This window comes from Canis aureus, chromosome 1, assembly GCF_053574225.1.
Source record: "Canis aureus isolate CA01 chromosome 1, VMU_Caureus_v.1.0, whole genome shotgun sequence".
In the NCBI taxonomy this organism is placed as follows: Eukaryota; Metazoa; Chordata; class Mammalia; order Carnivora; family Canidae; genus Canis; species Canis aureus.
Genome location: NC_135611.1, coordinates 61578068 through 61594567, shown reverse-complemented (window position 1 = coordinate 61594567; position 16500 = coordinate 61578068). Strand labels below are relative to the sequence as shown.

The 16500-nt window shown below is 38.4% G+C and overlaps 1 long non-coding RNA gene across 1 annotated transcript; it reads right to left on the bottom strand.

Moving 5' to 3' along the window:
• Nucleotides 1-1401: 1401 nt before the first annotated feature.
• LOC144285916 (uncharacterized) lies at nucleotides 1402-14193 on the bottom strand. Its single transcript, XR_013354074.1, has 3 exons — nucleotides 12778-14193; nucleotides 5955-6141; nucleotides 1402-1647 (listed from the first exon to the last, which is right to left on the bottom strand). It is a non-coding gene; the product is annotated as an uncharacterized LOC144285916 (long non-coding RNA).
• Between the last annotated feature and the right edge of the window lie 2307 nt (nucleotides 14194-16500).

Below are 16500 nucleotides of genomic sequence, written 5' to 3'. Positions count from 1 at the left end.
TAATGATACCCTTTTCTCTATCGTTTTAAGACCAGTAGTCTTCAGGCAAAGTTGGAATTTCTAAGCTTAGAAATAACCGAATCATTGATCTTTCTCTAGAGATTGAGACTAGTATCCGAAATCTTAAAGACCATAAAAATAAAGTATCTTCTGAAACATACCTAGTGGGAAAATTTTAATGAAGAGTTTTTGTCCTTTAATTCCCTAGTGGCTTAAAGCAAATATGACTATAATTCCCAAATGTCTCCACCAACTGAGAAGACAAATATCAACCTTGAAACAGATCAGATCAATATGATGTACTAAGATTAATATGATTTAACCAATTAAATGAGCTTTATAGATAGAAATACATTAGGGGACCAAGTATATCCCTGTTAAATTTAAAGCTAAAGGCAGCCTGCACCCACAGGCCTGGCATGCGGGACAACTTTGAGGGGCCATCTCAGCTCCAGAGCTCCCTAAAACATCAATTGGTCTCTGTTTCAACTGCAGCACAGTGCAGGCTCTTGCTCTATCCAAACCTGCTTTCTTCACTCTCTTGCAGGTATTTCTGAGAGCGCTTTCCAATAAACTTACAACATACACACGTCCCTCTCAGACTAATTTTGCCCAGTGGGCTGTGAGCTTCGGTGAGAAGTCATTCCCACCCTAGCCATTGAATTGTATGTGTGAGTTCTTCACGGTCTCTTTTCTCTTTCTGCCAACACCTCACATGTCACCTGTTCCAAGTGATACAGCTACAAGTGGTGAGACCTAGTTCACTGGTGACTATACAGGAAAGAACTCTCATCCTTGCCTCCAACTGACCTACATTATAGAAGTAGTGGCGAGAGACTAGCAAACCTTTATGTTACTCTGCAAAGCCTCGCCTCTCTTGGCTAATATAGTATCCATAAGCATATCTTTCTCTTTTGGCTGGTATATTTTCTTGGGAATAAGTGAAGGTCAGTTGCCTGGGTTGCATTTCCCCACACAAAATGAACCCAGAAATCTTGTGATATTCATTTTGGTGACTAAGAAAACATTTCCCCTCAACCATGCTTATATTTCTTTTCTTACCTTTCGGTTCTTAAAATATTATAGTGAAAAATATTTGGAGATTTTTTTTTTCTGTAAATTTGGCAACTCCAGAGTTTATATCCTTCAGGGGGAAAAAATGAAGATGACACCACCTTAGAGAGTGATTATGAGAATGAGATAATGCATTTGAAAACCTCTAGCATATTGTAGACCATAAACGCGAGTTTTCTTTTTGCCTTCCTTTCCTGCAATAAAAAATGTCAGTTAAATACAGCATCACTTTAGTCTTACCAACTTGATAGGGTGTTTCCACATGGATAATATCAAAAGAAAGATCCTCTGAAATTCATAGTAAATAAAGCAATTAGTCCCAGGCATCAAGGGTATGGTTTATTTCACAAGTGAATAAACAGTGTCCGCAGGGTTTTGCTATTTATAAGTAGAAGTTCAGACTGAGATTTATAAGTAAAATTACTAGTAACTTTTCAGTTATTTCCTCCTCATTTTTTTTTCTCTTATTGTAAAGTAATTCAGGTTCTTTACCTTTTACCCTGTTGTAGTATACTTCTGCATGTAGGACAGGACGTTGATGGTTTAGAATTGGTTTTGAGCAGGAGTTGCAAACTGAAAAGCAAATGAGGGCCAGAAAGGCATGGTAACTAAGTAAAGTGAACCAGGCTTAACAAAAAAAAGAAAGTCAACACACAGTTCTCTAAGCTATCTTTAACTTTCTCAATTTGATAGAGCATGGCTCCCAATAGCCAGGTTGTTGTCTTTACTTTTTATTTTTTTTTATTTATTTATTCATGAGAGACAGAGAGAGAGAGAGAGAGAGAGAGGCAGAGACACAGGCAGAGGGAGAAGCAGGCACCATGCAGGGAGCCTGATGCAGGACTCGATCCCAGGACTCCAGGGTCATCCTCTGGGCTGAAGGTAGGCACTAAACCGCTAAGCCACCCTGGTGTCCCAGGTTGTGGTCTTTAAATACCAGTCAGTTCTCACTCAAAGGAGCCAGGATTCCTGAAATAGTAGATTCTATGTCTGGGCTCAAAATGTACAAGATGAGATCAGGACAGTTTGTCCAAAAGGTAACAAAGGGATTGTCAAAGTTCATGAGGATGAAGTCAAATTAAGCAGAAGATAGAAAAATATAAGCATCAGTAAAGACAATACCTGCTATGAATTAAAACATAAGAAATATGTTTAAGTACATGAGCTCATACTAAAAAATACAAATTAGTCTCAAATGGAGGGTGCTAATTATTTTTAAGAAATTCATAAACAGAGGAAAAAAACATTTGCTCAGCTTTTTCTATAAGAACTATACCACTATGTAAACAAATAACAGACAAGACGATGTTTTTCTTAATAGGGGCAGCTCAGTTATTAAATAAAGACAGGATAGTTTAAAAAAAGACAAGATAGTTTAATTAGATTATAACATTTTGCAACCTTTAGTGAATTGATGGATCTAGGCATTGAACACAGATTAATGAGAGAAAAAGAGATAAACCCTGAGATTATGGGCCTTCTGATAGAATACACCACTGCCAATGAAATATTATTCTCAAAAAATTCAAGCAAGTTTACAAGAAATATAGACAATAGAAGAACATGCTAAATTTTACTATGGTAAATCAGAAAATTTGTGACTGTGAGAAATTCTACAAAAACAATGAGCCAGGTTTATTAAACAATTTATAGCCAAAAGAAAGATATACAAAGAGAGGGAGAGGGATTAAGAGAGAGAGAGAAAGACAGATACAGAGATGGAGAGAAGTTATAAATTAGAAGATACTTTAAAGACATCAATCAATTACCTCCTGTAGCCCTTATTTTAATCCTGACTTTTTTTTTTAAGATTTTATTTATTGATTCATGAGAGACATACAGAGAGAGGCAGAGACACAGGCAGAGGGAGAAGCAGGCTCCATGCAGGGAGCCCAATGCGAGACTCGATCCCAGGACCCTGGGATCATGACCTGAACCAAAGGCAGATGCTGAACCACTGAGCCACCCAGGCATCCCTAATCCTGATTCAAACAAAGTGTAACATATATTTATGAAACAATTGGAAATTTTAACAAACTGGATAATTTATATATAAATGCTTTCTGCTAATGTTTTTCGGTGTGACTATACCATGAATATGTGACTGTTTTATTATATAAGTGTTCTTATCTTTTATTGTTACATACTGAAATACTTACAGGGAAAACCATAGGATGTCAGGGATTTTCTTTTAAATGATACAGTGAAGGGAAGGGAGTGGGGATATAGATGAAACAAGACTGGACTTAAGTAATCACAGTTAAAGCCATGAAATATGGTCATGGGGGATTATTTAGTTTTACTGTCTATTTTCCTACATGTTTGAAATATTTTAAAATTGAAGCCTTTTAAAATTGAAAAAAATTCTAAAATAAAGAACTGCAAAATGGATTTAAGAAATATCTCCTTTTTGCCTCTAATTCTACTATAAGCAAAACACAAAATGAGTATGATGGCAAAAGGCAACTGTCTCCCGTCCACAGGGGCAGGACAGTGGGGACTGGTGTGGACTGTGGCAGATGGAAGAGAGCACGCTCATTGCAAGAGGAGTGGTCCAGCACAAGGTTTATCCATACTACATATGGCAGCAAGGTTGATAATACCAGATTTCTGATGTGTTCAGAAAAGCTGTAAGTTGACATATATAGATAAAATTATCTTTAGTGTTAAGTGTTGGCAACTAATGTAAATTTATTTTATATCCCTAACTCTGGGAAATGAACTAGGGGTGGTGGAAGGGGAGGAGGGCGGGGGGTGGGGGTGAATGGGTGACGGGCACTGAGGGAGGCACTTGACGGGATGAGCACTGGGTGTTATTCTGTATGTTGGCAAATTGAACACCAATAAAAAATAAATTTATTATAAAATAAATAAATAAATAATGCTAGTTCATCGTTAAAAAATTATTTTACATCATTCTGTGGGTAAGCACTAAATGGATCAAACAAAACATGACATTTTGCAACCTCTGATTTATAAGGAGCTGTCACAGTACCGTATGACTGGCTTCCCCATCACCAAAAGGGAGTCACAAGCTATAGAACACCAGCACCTAAGTCTCATGGAATATTGCCAGAAACCCATTGTTTGATCTGCCTTCCTTTCAGTCACCCCACTGTGCCATGTCCACTTTCTATTTCTGTGCCCAGTCTCTCCAGATTGAGCCTTTGGCTGGAAGGACTGCTTGACTTTTGACTGCAGACCCCCTCCTGCATACAGGATTAGATCTTCAGAGTCTCAGGATGCAATCCAGCACTACTTTCAGCAAAACTTCCATAAATCCTCATCTCTGTCCAGTATCACAAGCACCCTGCCTGTCCAGAAGGCCTGTTTGGTAAGAGGTTAGTTTATAGTTATCCTAAATATTAATTAATGTGACTTTACTAAATTCAAAACATGTTTTCCTCATTCACATTCAAGGCTAGCTTTCTCCTGGCCTTCACTAAACACTGACCCCCGCCCCGCCTTTAGATAGTTACATGCTATTTGTTTACAATCCATTCAGTTGGAAAATCACTATCTGGCTGAGTATAAACACATCTAATAATTGACCATCAAAATGACCTAGACACTTCCTCTGCGCCTGCATGTATGAATAGTGATGTAATAAGCTCTCAAATATCTTCTCATTAGTACTTACAACTCGTTTGCTGTTCTTGAGATTGGATACAGTCATATAAATGTTGATTTTAGTTAGATTTAATTTGTCTAAATGTTGGTCTTTGTAATAAAACTCAGTGTACAGATGTTAGATGCTTAAAATGTCACTAAGAAAAATAGATAAATTCGTAGTGGTAGAGATATTTACTAACAGGATTTTCTAAAATATAGAACAGTTTGTTTATGCAAAATTTGATAGAACTACTTTCCTACTTCCCTACAAGCTGCTTTTCCACCATTCCCCATTCTTCACCCTTGCCATGTGTAGATCAAACACAAACTCACAATTTTATGTATTGGAGTAGTTGGGGAAAAAAAAAAGAGAGAGAGAGAGAGAGAGAAAGATAATGAGTTTGATCAACATCTTTAGCATTTTAAATATTTTAATATCTAAATATATGTATAAATAAAATGAGTTGGAACATTGTATGTAAAATATCCTCTGCTTATGTTAAGAGGGGATTTAAATTATCTATTCTTGCCTCAATAGTAAAAGAAAATGTTTAAAATTGCTTAAATCATAAATTACTTATTTATTAGTGGTCATTCTTCCCAATCTCCAGAGCCCAGCCGTGAGGCCTTGGTGCTCTCATACTGCCTGATGTTGAAGCAGATATGGCAGGTTCCAGCACACCCTAATCAAGAGTCTTAGTGCATGTCTCATTTAGAATTGGTTTTCAGAGGCCATTTTTTCTCTCCATTAAATGCTTTTTTTTTTAACACTGTAGAAAGAAAGAAATAGGTATTCTCATATAAGAGATTCTTAAAACAACTACAGGACAAGATCAGTGGAAGATCCATGAACAAAAGTTTTGGATGTGTGGAGGGGTACGTGTGTGTGTGTGTGTGTGTGTGTGTATTCTGGTATAATTATTTTGTAGTTGTGTTCTTTGTTTCCCTTTTTTTTTTTATTCATTCGTTTGGTTTTTTTTTTTAATATACATATATATTTTATTGGAGTTCGATTTGCCAACATATAGTATAACATCCAGTGCTCATCCAGTCAAGTGCCCATCACCCAGTCACCCCATCCCCTTGCCCACATCCCCTTCTATTACCCCTTGTTTGTTTCCTGGAGTTAGGAGTCTCTCATGTTTTGTCACCCTCTCTGATTTTTCCCATTCATTTTCTCTCCTTTCCCCCATAATCCCTCCCACTATTTTTTATATTCCCTGTACGAGTGAAACCATACAATGATTGTCCTTCTCCGATTGACTTACTTCACTCAGCATAATGCCCTCCAGTTCCATCCACGTCTAAGCAAATGGTGGGTATTCATCATTTCTAATGGCTGAGTAATATTCCATAGTATACATAGATCACATCTTCTTTATCCATTCATCTTTCGATGGGCACCAAGGCTTCTTCCACAGTTTGGCAGAAATGGGCCCTCAACTCTACAGTCAACTAATATTCGACAAAGGAGGAAAGATTATCCACTGAAAAAAGGACAGTTTCCTGTTTTTCTGAAAAAAAATTCAGTTTCTCCTTATTTTGTTAGCTAAAGCTAGAAAAGTCTCTATTTAACAAAATCTCCAGAACTGTAGCAATTTAATTGTCCTTACAATTAAATTAAGCATTTATTGAATCATACACTCTAATTAGTAAAAAAAAAAAAAAAAAAAAAAAAAATGAGGGACAGAGTCATAATACAAAATAGAATGTGTTAGAAAAAAAAGATTTTAGACCCTATCAGGGAGTTCTAAAAAGATACTTAGTTATTTTCTATGTATTAAAAAGACTGAAATACCTGTTGATTTATGATGGGAGTAGTTTAGGTAAGCTAATATGCTTCTTTTGGCAGGAGTCTCATACTTTATTATGAAAGCATGATTTATCTCATGCTGATTGAAAGTTATAAATGCCTTTAAGTAATTAATAAAAGGAAAATACATCATATTACCTACATTTCACAACTTAACCAATTGACAAAACTTTTAGAGACTAGGTTTAGCAGTCAAATTGTTAAGCATTACAGATAAAATCTAAAGGTCTTTTTTTTTAATTATTATTTTATAGATGAAAACTATGTTTGAGAGGCTTGGTGACTTATTCAAGATATCACAGATGTTTTTCTTGTAGCCAAACTGATATTAAAACCCAGCTTTTGTAAATCATGCTACAGTAGCACACAAACTCCCTTACATCTCTGGATTATACCAACAAAGGTTTATTTCTCATTCAATTTGGCTGGCTGCTGTTTTACAATCTGTGTTTGCTCATTCTGAGACCAAGGTTGAAAAAGCCTTATTTGGACCATGCCATCTTTCAGGCAGAGATTAAAAAGAGGTTTTACAGAACTATATAATGCCTCTGAAGGCTTTTGCTCAGATGAGACATATGTCATTTACACTCACATTCTATTACTATATACTTTGCAACTTACCTGACAAAACCTGACTCAGTGGGCTAGAGGTTTAGTCTTCTTACAAAGAACTTAGCTGAGAAGTGGAAATAATTACATCATTTACTACAATAGATCCTCAATCCCCAGAACTATATACACTCTCTCTCAATAAGCAGTGGGCTTCTCTGTTTCTTGGGAGTCACGAATGCAGTGGCTCCTGAGGGCTCACCGGCTACCATGTCAGATCTGACTTCTAATTTTTCAGACAGAGATTTTATTGTAACCATTAAGACTGAATACCATTTCCTCTGGAGGCTAAAAAACTAAAATTACCAATAGAAGTAAATTAACTCTCAACTAGTGCTTCTCTTCTATAAACTGACTCCTAAGGAAGAAGTTGCTTTTTTTAATGAAGATCCTTCATAGGTTAAAAATTAGTCTTTTTAGATTTCTATGACCTGAGTCACATTTTTAGTAAATATGTTTTATTAACTCCCTAGCATCCATTTCAACTCCTATCCATTGAGTAACAGTCATTCAGTGTGGGAAATTATTCTCAATTTCAAGAGATGGGTCTGCTCCAGTGAGAATAATCCCATCCACTTCCCTTGCCAAGTGACTATTTCAGAATGATCTGATTCCTGCGATTCAGGTATGTGGAGAAGGTCACCAGACAGTTCTGGAAAATATCCTTTTTACTCTTAAAAGCAGTATAGTGAAAAACTGCTCTCTCTACCTTTCACAGAATGTGAACATGAAGCACCTTGTCCTAATGGCTATTAGTGTCCATCGTGAAAGCATGACAACTTGAGGACAAATCTGACATCAACAATGCTGAGAGAAAAGCAGAGAAATATTGCTAGAACCCTAATTAAACTATGCCTAAATCCTATCTCTGGATTTTTAGTTATGTAAGCCAATAAAATCATTTATTGGTTAGTCAGATTAAATTGATATTCACATACTTCAACCAAAAGTATCCTAAGAAGGCATCAGTTCTTCTCTCCTTCTTTATTTTACCCATACCCCACCAATAACCAAAGCTGCAAGATTAGTTTTGGTAGGAGTTACAAGCAAATATCTATCTCTCCTCTTGAGTTCTACAATGAAAACTGTTCTCTTTTTTTTTTTTTTTAATTTTTTTATTTATTTATGATAGTCACAGAGAGAGAGAGAGAGGCAGAGGCACAGGCAGAGGGAGAAGCAGGCTCCATGCACCGGGAGCCCGACGTGGGATTCGATCCCGGGTCTCCAGGATCGCGCCCTGGGCCAAAGGCAGGCGCCAAACCGCTGCGCCACCCAGGGATCCCTGTTCTCTTTTTTATTTTGTTAAAAATATCTTCTCAAATATAAGTATAGCTAACTACAAGGCATGAGACATCTTTTATATGTTATCTACTCAAATAGGAATTTTAAGCAAATAGCAATATGTATTCTACTAGAAAAGAAGGAACAACTAAAGATGACCAAACAGACCTTAAATAAGACATTTATAAAATGATCTTATCCTCAGTAGATTACCCATGGCCTATTATTGTCTTAGCAGTGGACATTGAAATCAATAGATACTCAGAAGACCCAGGAAGTTGTTGAATAAACAGAAGCATGAGAGATTCTCACCAATAGTTCTCAGTGGGGCACTAAAAGAACATGGGTGGTATTAAAAACCACTACGTAGTTCTCTACTTCTCTTATTTTAACTGCCAAAATAATATGCCCTCCTCTTTCTACACAAATATGCCAAAACAATAAGATGGTACTGTTCCTATAAAATATTAGTCTTACTAAATGTCACTCTTGACCACTCTCTATTTGTATCTCTCTTACGATGTGAGGGAATTAACCCATGGAAAGGATTAATTCCATTAAATTCCTGCTATGAGTTTAATCTGGCATTCAGAACATCTCTCCAAGCAACATCAATCTTTTGTTCCTAGCTTATAGTTTTATTTTTTTTATTTTTTTTTTTAATTTTAAGATTTTATTTTTTTATGAGAGAAAGAGAGAGACAGAGACAGAGACAGAGAGAGGCAGAGCCACAGGCAGAGGGAGAAGCAGGCTCCATGCAGGGAGCCTGACGTGGGACTCGATCCCGGGTCTCCAGGATCACACCCTGGGCCGAAGGCGGCGCTAAACCGCTGAGCCACCCGGGCTGCCCTAGCTTATAGTTTTAAACTGCATATCTGCAAATATCCCAGAGGAGCAGAACTGAGAGAACACAGTAACAGAGAAGTTTCAGTCTTAACAAGTTGCAAATTTTTATGTATGCTCTAAGCCAGCAAAATAAGATTTCAATATCAACGGCTTGTCAAAAATGTATCATCTGGGCTAGGGAAATATATATATATATATAGGCATTAGAAAAGTCATAAGCAAAGTTTTCCAAAGTTTTTCAGAAATCAGAAACACTCCCAAAAGTAATATAATGATATTTATGAATTAAGAACAAATACAATAAGTTTCTGAAAAATAATGTCAAACGTTGAAATTTAAGAGGAAAAAAACTGAGACACCTGGGTGGCTCAGTGGTTGAGCATCTGCCTTCAGCTCAGAGCGTGATCCCAGGGTCCTGGGATTGACTTCTGCATCAAATCCCACATCGGGTTCCCACAGGGAGCCTGCTTCTCCCTCTGCCTGTGTCTCTGCCTCTCTCTCCATGTCTCTCATGAATAAATAAACAAAATCTTAAAAAAAAAAAAAAAAAGGAAAAGAGGTAAGAAACTCAAAACAAAATGCAGAAGATGCACTTGGCACCCCAGAAACACCAACATTTCGTGTGTTAGCAGGTACCTCGAGGGAAGTCACTTTGTGAAGGTGTAGCAGGAGCCTAAAGGTTTCCAGAAGTGTCACTAACAGCAGCAGATGGTAAGGACACATGCAGAAACTCCAGGGGAGTGTGACTTAGAGAATGGATATGAAATGTGGTACAAAGGGGAGGCGGCTACCGGCACTAAAGGGTGTGCAGACTATGCCACTACACAGTTGCATCTTCGATTCAGGAAGGCTAGGGACACAAAATTCAAAAGAAGAACTGGAAATGAAAATTTTTCAATATGCAAGATAGAAGAAGGAACTTCAGGTAAGTGTCTGGTGGATCAAGATATCACCCAGTTTCCTAGGTGAGTCTAACTTTTCTCACAAACCACTCTAAAGATTTTATTTATTGATCTGTCTGTCTATCTATCGAGAAAATGAGTGGAGTGAGAGGCAAAGAGAGAAGGAGAGAGAGAATCCCAAACAGACTGCACTGAACACAGAGCCCAACTCAGGCTTGCTCCCACCACCCTGAGCTCATGACCTGAGCTGAAGTCCAAGAGTCAGAGGCTTAACCAACTAAAGCCACCCCGGTGCTCCTTCTCAGAGACCACTTCTAAAAAAGATGGCGGTTGGGTCAGGGGATTGTTTCCTCATGACAAACAGAATGCCATACTAAACATCTTCTTGGGAAGTGTTTCCCTATCAAATTTCAAGTCACAGGTGGATGATTTTGAACAACTGGCATAAACTAACCAGGAATGAAAGTTAAGAAGGAAATCAAAAGGATTTTCCAATTTGTGATAGACTTGCTTTCACTTAGAAACTAGCAATTGTACCCACTGGGAATCCTTGAGTGTCTATAATGACATAACTATTTTACCAGTTATTGGATACCAGAGATTTGCTGATGTGTATGGGTGTTGGGCTGCAACTGTGATAGGCTAATGGGCCCTATTCACTGTTCAGACTCTTTACAAAGAGAACACCTAGAAGTGTAAGCTAGATTGATGCAACTAATTTCAGCTAATGTACAGAACTATATACTTAGTGAAGGATGCTTGAGGTTTCAGCTATAAAAGGAACTCCAAGCATACATGTGCATCTGACTGAGACTTCTCTGGCTGAGACAGAGCAAAAAATAACCATGACCTTTAATTTCTGAAAGTTTGACTATAAATGATTAAAGGATTTAATTTGGGGTTTCAGTTTCTCCCTGAAAATACAATAATAGGAGGAGTTATATTGTTCAAACTCAAAGCAGATGTATATTGCCGGCATTGTCTTACTTATATAAATTTTATTCTATCTCGGATAAATTATACTGGACAGCATGACTAGGCAAAGTTTAAGAAATCAAATAAATGGTAAGTGAATTCTTCAGCCTAGGGAGGGCAGGATTTCTCATCAGTACTATTGACATTTTGAGCAGATAATTCATTTGCGGGGAATGTCCCATGCATTGTAAAATGCTTAGCAGGACCCCTGGCCTGTAGCCACTGGATTATCTGTAGCTCTGTCTTCCCCCTCTCCCCTAGCTGTGACTACTAAAAATGTCTCTACACATTGCTTAATATCCCCTAGAGAACAAAATCCCTCTGATGGAGAACCTCTGGCCTGAAATATAGCATGGCCTTTAGGTTAATTCAATTAATGCCAGGTTTTTACTCATTTCAGAGCCTTTTAACAAAAAGCTGAACCGTTTACCAATCTATACAAGAAAAGTGGTGCTTTTCAGGAAGTAGCCTCACGCAGATGCCAGATTGCCCTGAAATTTTATATTCTCCTTTTCCCAGGAAAACTACCACATGCATACTTAACCACAGGGGGAGTGATAAACCTAACAAGTCATGGGAACCAAACCAAGGACCATTTTTTGCTCCTCCCCCTAAAATTTCTGCCCAGGATCCTGTAGAATAGGAACCAAGAAAAAAGTGAGTGCCTCATTGCATTGGTGAAATCGGAACCAAGTAATGCCATTCCCTCCATCACCAGATTATATAGGGTCAAGAGCCAATAAGTAGGAGTGGGAGGGACCCCTCTCACTATTACACTTAATAACCCACCTAAGAAATTTTTGGTATCTGTCCCCACCACCTTGGACTGGGTGATTTGAAGGCCCTAGTTACCAAGGGATAAATGCTTCCAATGAGGAAGGTAGTCATGTTCCATGTCATTGGAAGCTGAGATAGCGCTCTCCCAACTAAGACTTTTCCTGTCACTGAACCCAGAGGTAGAGATGGAGGTTACTCTATTCATCAGGGATATTCATTCCTATTATCACGAGGATCAGAGTAATAATTCTCCTATTCTCTCACAAATTTGGAGCAAAGTTCTTGGCCATAACTGCATTCTTGATTCCCTATGACTATAGCTCCTACCAGGCAGTTACTCTTCGATGGGCTCCAGTAATACTGTTTCATCCCTTCACCTTTTCAATTTTAGCTTTCCACAATTGCTAGTCTCTTCTGTTCTAAAGTTTCTAGAGTAAAAGCCAAGGCTGTTGCAAAAAGCTGCAAGGACCTACTCGGCCTATCTGAACTCTCTATTTGCCCTATTATGTTTCTGATTCCATCCCCTACCAACTGCCCCCATTCCCTCCGTTCTACCTACATAGACCTCTGCAGTATTGCTCAAACATTCCAGGCACCCTCTGCCCTGGGGTTTTGTCCTTACTCTTCTCTCTACCTAAAATGCTGTTTCCTGATGACTGGGATTGGCATCCGTATCATCCAGTGGAGAAGGGAAGATGAGAACGTAGGCATTGAGCAAGTGGAACAGACAAAGGAAGAGTGGCTGTGTGGTGATCTTAACTGAGTCTGAGGATGTGCAGGTGAGATATACTACACTCTCTACTGTCGAATGTTTGGAATTTTCCATAATAAAAAGTTAAAAAGAACCTCTGGGATAGATTCTGAGGAGTGTGCATTTTAGCAGGCTACCTGTGTGGTATTCATGTTCCCTCCATCACCCCATGTATGAGGTTGTTCGGGAACCCTTGTTCCAGTGCCTGTGACTCTTCTTTCTGTTCCGTCAAGTGGGAGGTTTCCACAGAGCTTTGGTTGCAGTTTCTCCTCACTCTTCTTGGTAATGTTCTGCTCACCAGCCTCTCCTGACAAGTCCCTGTCACATTCTTAGAATCTTTTCCTTTCTGATGTTCACCTTGGATGTCGGTCCAACATGCCAGCTCTTTATCCTCTTTATTAAAGCCTGATAGTTTTCCTCAAACCCTTTTGCCAGAAGATCAGTGGACATTCTGCTCTCACATAATTACAGGGTGCCTCGGGCAACAAGATAAACACAGAACATGCCCTTCGGGTCACTGGAAACACTCCCTCCGTGTTTATAGTTCTGAGTTTACAGATGATCTATAGCTTTTGAGCTGCCTCCTGCTAAATTGTCACAACAAAATGCCCGTTTGCCCTGAAATTTTTCTCTTAAACTTGCTGACACCTAGGAAGTTAGAAACTCCTGGGACCAAGAGGCTATAAACCTGTTGTACGTAGCAAACAGCTGTTAGTTTTCAAAGGGGTGGGTGATGAGCAATTTATATCAGCTAAGTGTCAGACAGGACACTTCATGGGCACCGTAAACACACAGAGGCTCTGGAGCCAAATTTTCCAAACTCTGGCACCTCTTCATGCCTGACTTCTCTGATGGGCTCCCCCTTTTTTTTTTTTATGGGCTCCTTTTTTAAATCAATTAATTAATTTATTAACTTATTATTTCTTAGGCACTATTACAGTGTAGTGGGCTGGAGTTGAAGAAAGACCAGCCAATAACCATAAATTCTTCTTAAATGTCAATTCCTTTCTCTATGAGATGAGGAGATCTGATGAGGCTTGATCTCTGAAGCCTTACTACTCACAGTATGCTCCCCAGTCCAGACATGCTGACATCCCCTGGGAACTGGTCGGTAATCAGATTCTTAGGCCCCATCCCAGACCTACTGAATTGGTCTTCTAGACCTTCACCCTGGTACTTTTTTGGTTGTAACAAAGTACCATAAACTTAGTGACTTAAAACAGATGTATTAGGTTACAGTCCTGTGGGTCAGAAGTGTGATGCAGGTCTCACTGGGCTAAAATCAGGGTGTTGACAAGGCTGGGTTCCTTCTCAAGGTTCTAGGAGAGAATCTATTTCTTTGCCTCTTCCAGCTTCTAAAAGTGCATTCCTTGGCTCCTGGCTTTCTTTCTTTGTCTCCAAAACCAATGGTGTTGTATCTCTGACCTTTCTTCCAGAATCACATGTCCCTCTAACCCTAAACTCAGTGGGGAAAAGTTCTCCACTTTTAAGGGCCAATGTCATTAGATTAGGCCCATTCAGATTATCTAGGATGTTCCTGCCATCTCAGAGTCCCTAACTAAATCACATCTGAAAATCCTTTTTGTCATATAAAGTGAAGTATTTCCATTTCCAGGTATTATGATGTAGGCACCTTTGTGGGCCATCACTTTGCTTACCACACTAAATTCTGAGAGGTTCTACTTGTTACAACATATTCAACTATAAGAAAATAAGTAGAATTCCTTTGTCTGTTGTTGACTACATTATTCCTGTTATAGGCTGAATTGTATCACTCTACTCCTCTTCCCTGCCCCAAAATTCATATGTTGAAGTCATAACCCCTAGTACCTCTGAATATCACTTTTCTTGGAGTTGGGGCCTTTAAAGAGATAATTAGGGTAAAAAGAGGTTATGGGGGGTGGCACTAATGCAAAATGACTGGTGTCTTCATTAGAAGAGTGGATTAGGATGCAGACGAGCATAGAGGAAAAAAATCATATGACAACGGAGAAGACAACCACCTATAATGCAAGGAGCAAGACCTCAGAAGAAACCAAACCTAGCAACACCTTAATATAGGACTTCTGGCCTCCAGGCTGTGAGAAGATAAACATCTGTTGGTTAAGTCCTCCAGTCCATGGTGTTTTGTCATGGCAGCCCCAGCAAATTAATATATTCCCTGGTGCAATTTCAAAATATTTTAAGACAACTGTAACTACACTGTCATCTTTGCTGCTTTATTATTGAGGTACAGAAGTCCTCCTGAACTGAGTTTAACCACTTTTGTCATTATCTGGTACTAACTTGATCTCTACCTCAGTGTTACACAGATTCATAACCCAGCCTATTTGCTTTCCCTGCTGACTCCATTTGTGGAAAATATGTGCATCCTTCTTAACAAACTGCATAAACTCAGCTCAGTTCCTCATAAAACCCTGGCTGCTTTATCCAAGATCATGTGTTTCTAATTATTCCCTCTCTTCCCAGGATTATCTGTCCTCTGCCAGTGAATCTTCTCTAACTACAAAAACACTTGGTTCCACCTGTTCAAAAGAACCGCCACCCCTCTAGTCCTGTGAAAGTTCTACTGGAAAAAGTAATCTGTACTCAGTGTCTGCATTCTGATCACCAAGCCACTGGTCACACCTCACAATCTGACTTCTACCCAAACATTTGGCCAGAACTGCCACCTCTGGTATCACTCGTGACCATTTTTATGACTGCCAAATCTAGTAGTCTCTTCTCCCTTCTATTCTCTTTGATCTGTCTGTAATTTTGACAGTGTGGGCAGCACTCTTTTAGAATGCTTTACTATTTCTTTTCTCTTTTCCTTCTTCTCTAACCCCTCCTTCTTTGCCTCTTGTACTAATTCCATTTCTAAAATTATTCAGTGAGCCCTCATTATGTTTCAGAGCAGGCCTGACTCCTACCCTTAAAGAATTTGCTCTTTCTCTTCCCTACCTAAAATGGGCTTTTCCGATGTTTAAATGGAATTGTTTTCCAAAGATCAACCCTTGAAAATCTCTTTTTTCTTTTCTTTTCTCCCCCCCCCCCACTTTTTTTTATCTTTCTCGTAGTAATGTCACTCCTAATGATTTTAACTAGGGTCTCAGGGCAAATGATTCCTAAAACTTCATTTCTTTTCTATCACTTTCACTAAACTTTTCTATCATCATGTTGCTCTACTATTTTATATTCAACAAATTAGCCAAAATTGTACTTACTGAAATTGTGCATTGAAAAAGATAAAATATACAGTATTAAATACCTTGACAGACTTTAGCATTAGGTTGATACTAATAATATAAATTACAATGTAACTACAAATATTACCCACACAGGTACAAAGATGAGAGACTCTTATAAAAGGATCTGTAAAAGGAGGCATGAGACTACATTAGAAAGCTAGTAAATCTTAGACTGCATTTAGAGACCATAGTTACTAGAACAAGAAGGAAGGGCATTCCATTGTTGTTTGGGCAGATAATACTAGAATCAAACTTTTGAAATAGTTGCTGGAACTTACCAATGGATAGCTAGCCAAAGAGCATGAGTAAAAACAATCAGAGGGAGGGAAACTGAAAATTGTTTCTATGACAAAACATTAAAAAACAAAAAGAAAATAATTTGGATTTTGGATTGGATTAAATCACTAGCTTCCTGAAGCAAAAAGAAGCTGAAAATCTACAAAACAAAGAGATGAAAAAATATGCTGAAGACAGCATTGTTTAAAGCAACAAAATGAAGTAGAAATACTTAGAGCACAACTGGCAGAGATAGTAACCTTTAAAAATGGTGAGTAGAATGGGATCAACCTGTTGCAGCTTTAGAGATACAGGTGAAGTATGATCTCCAGTGACATACAGAAAAATAATGAC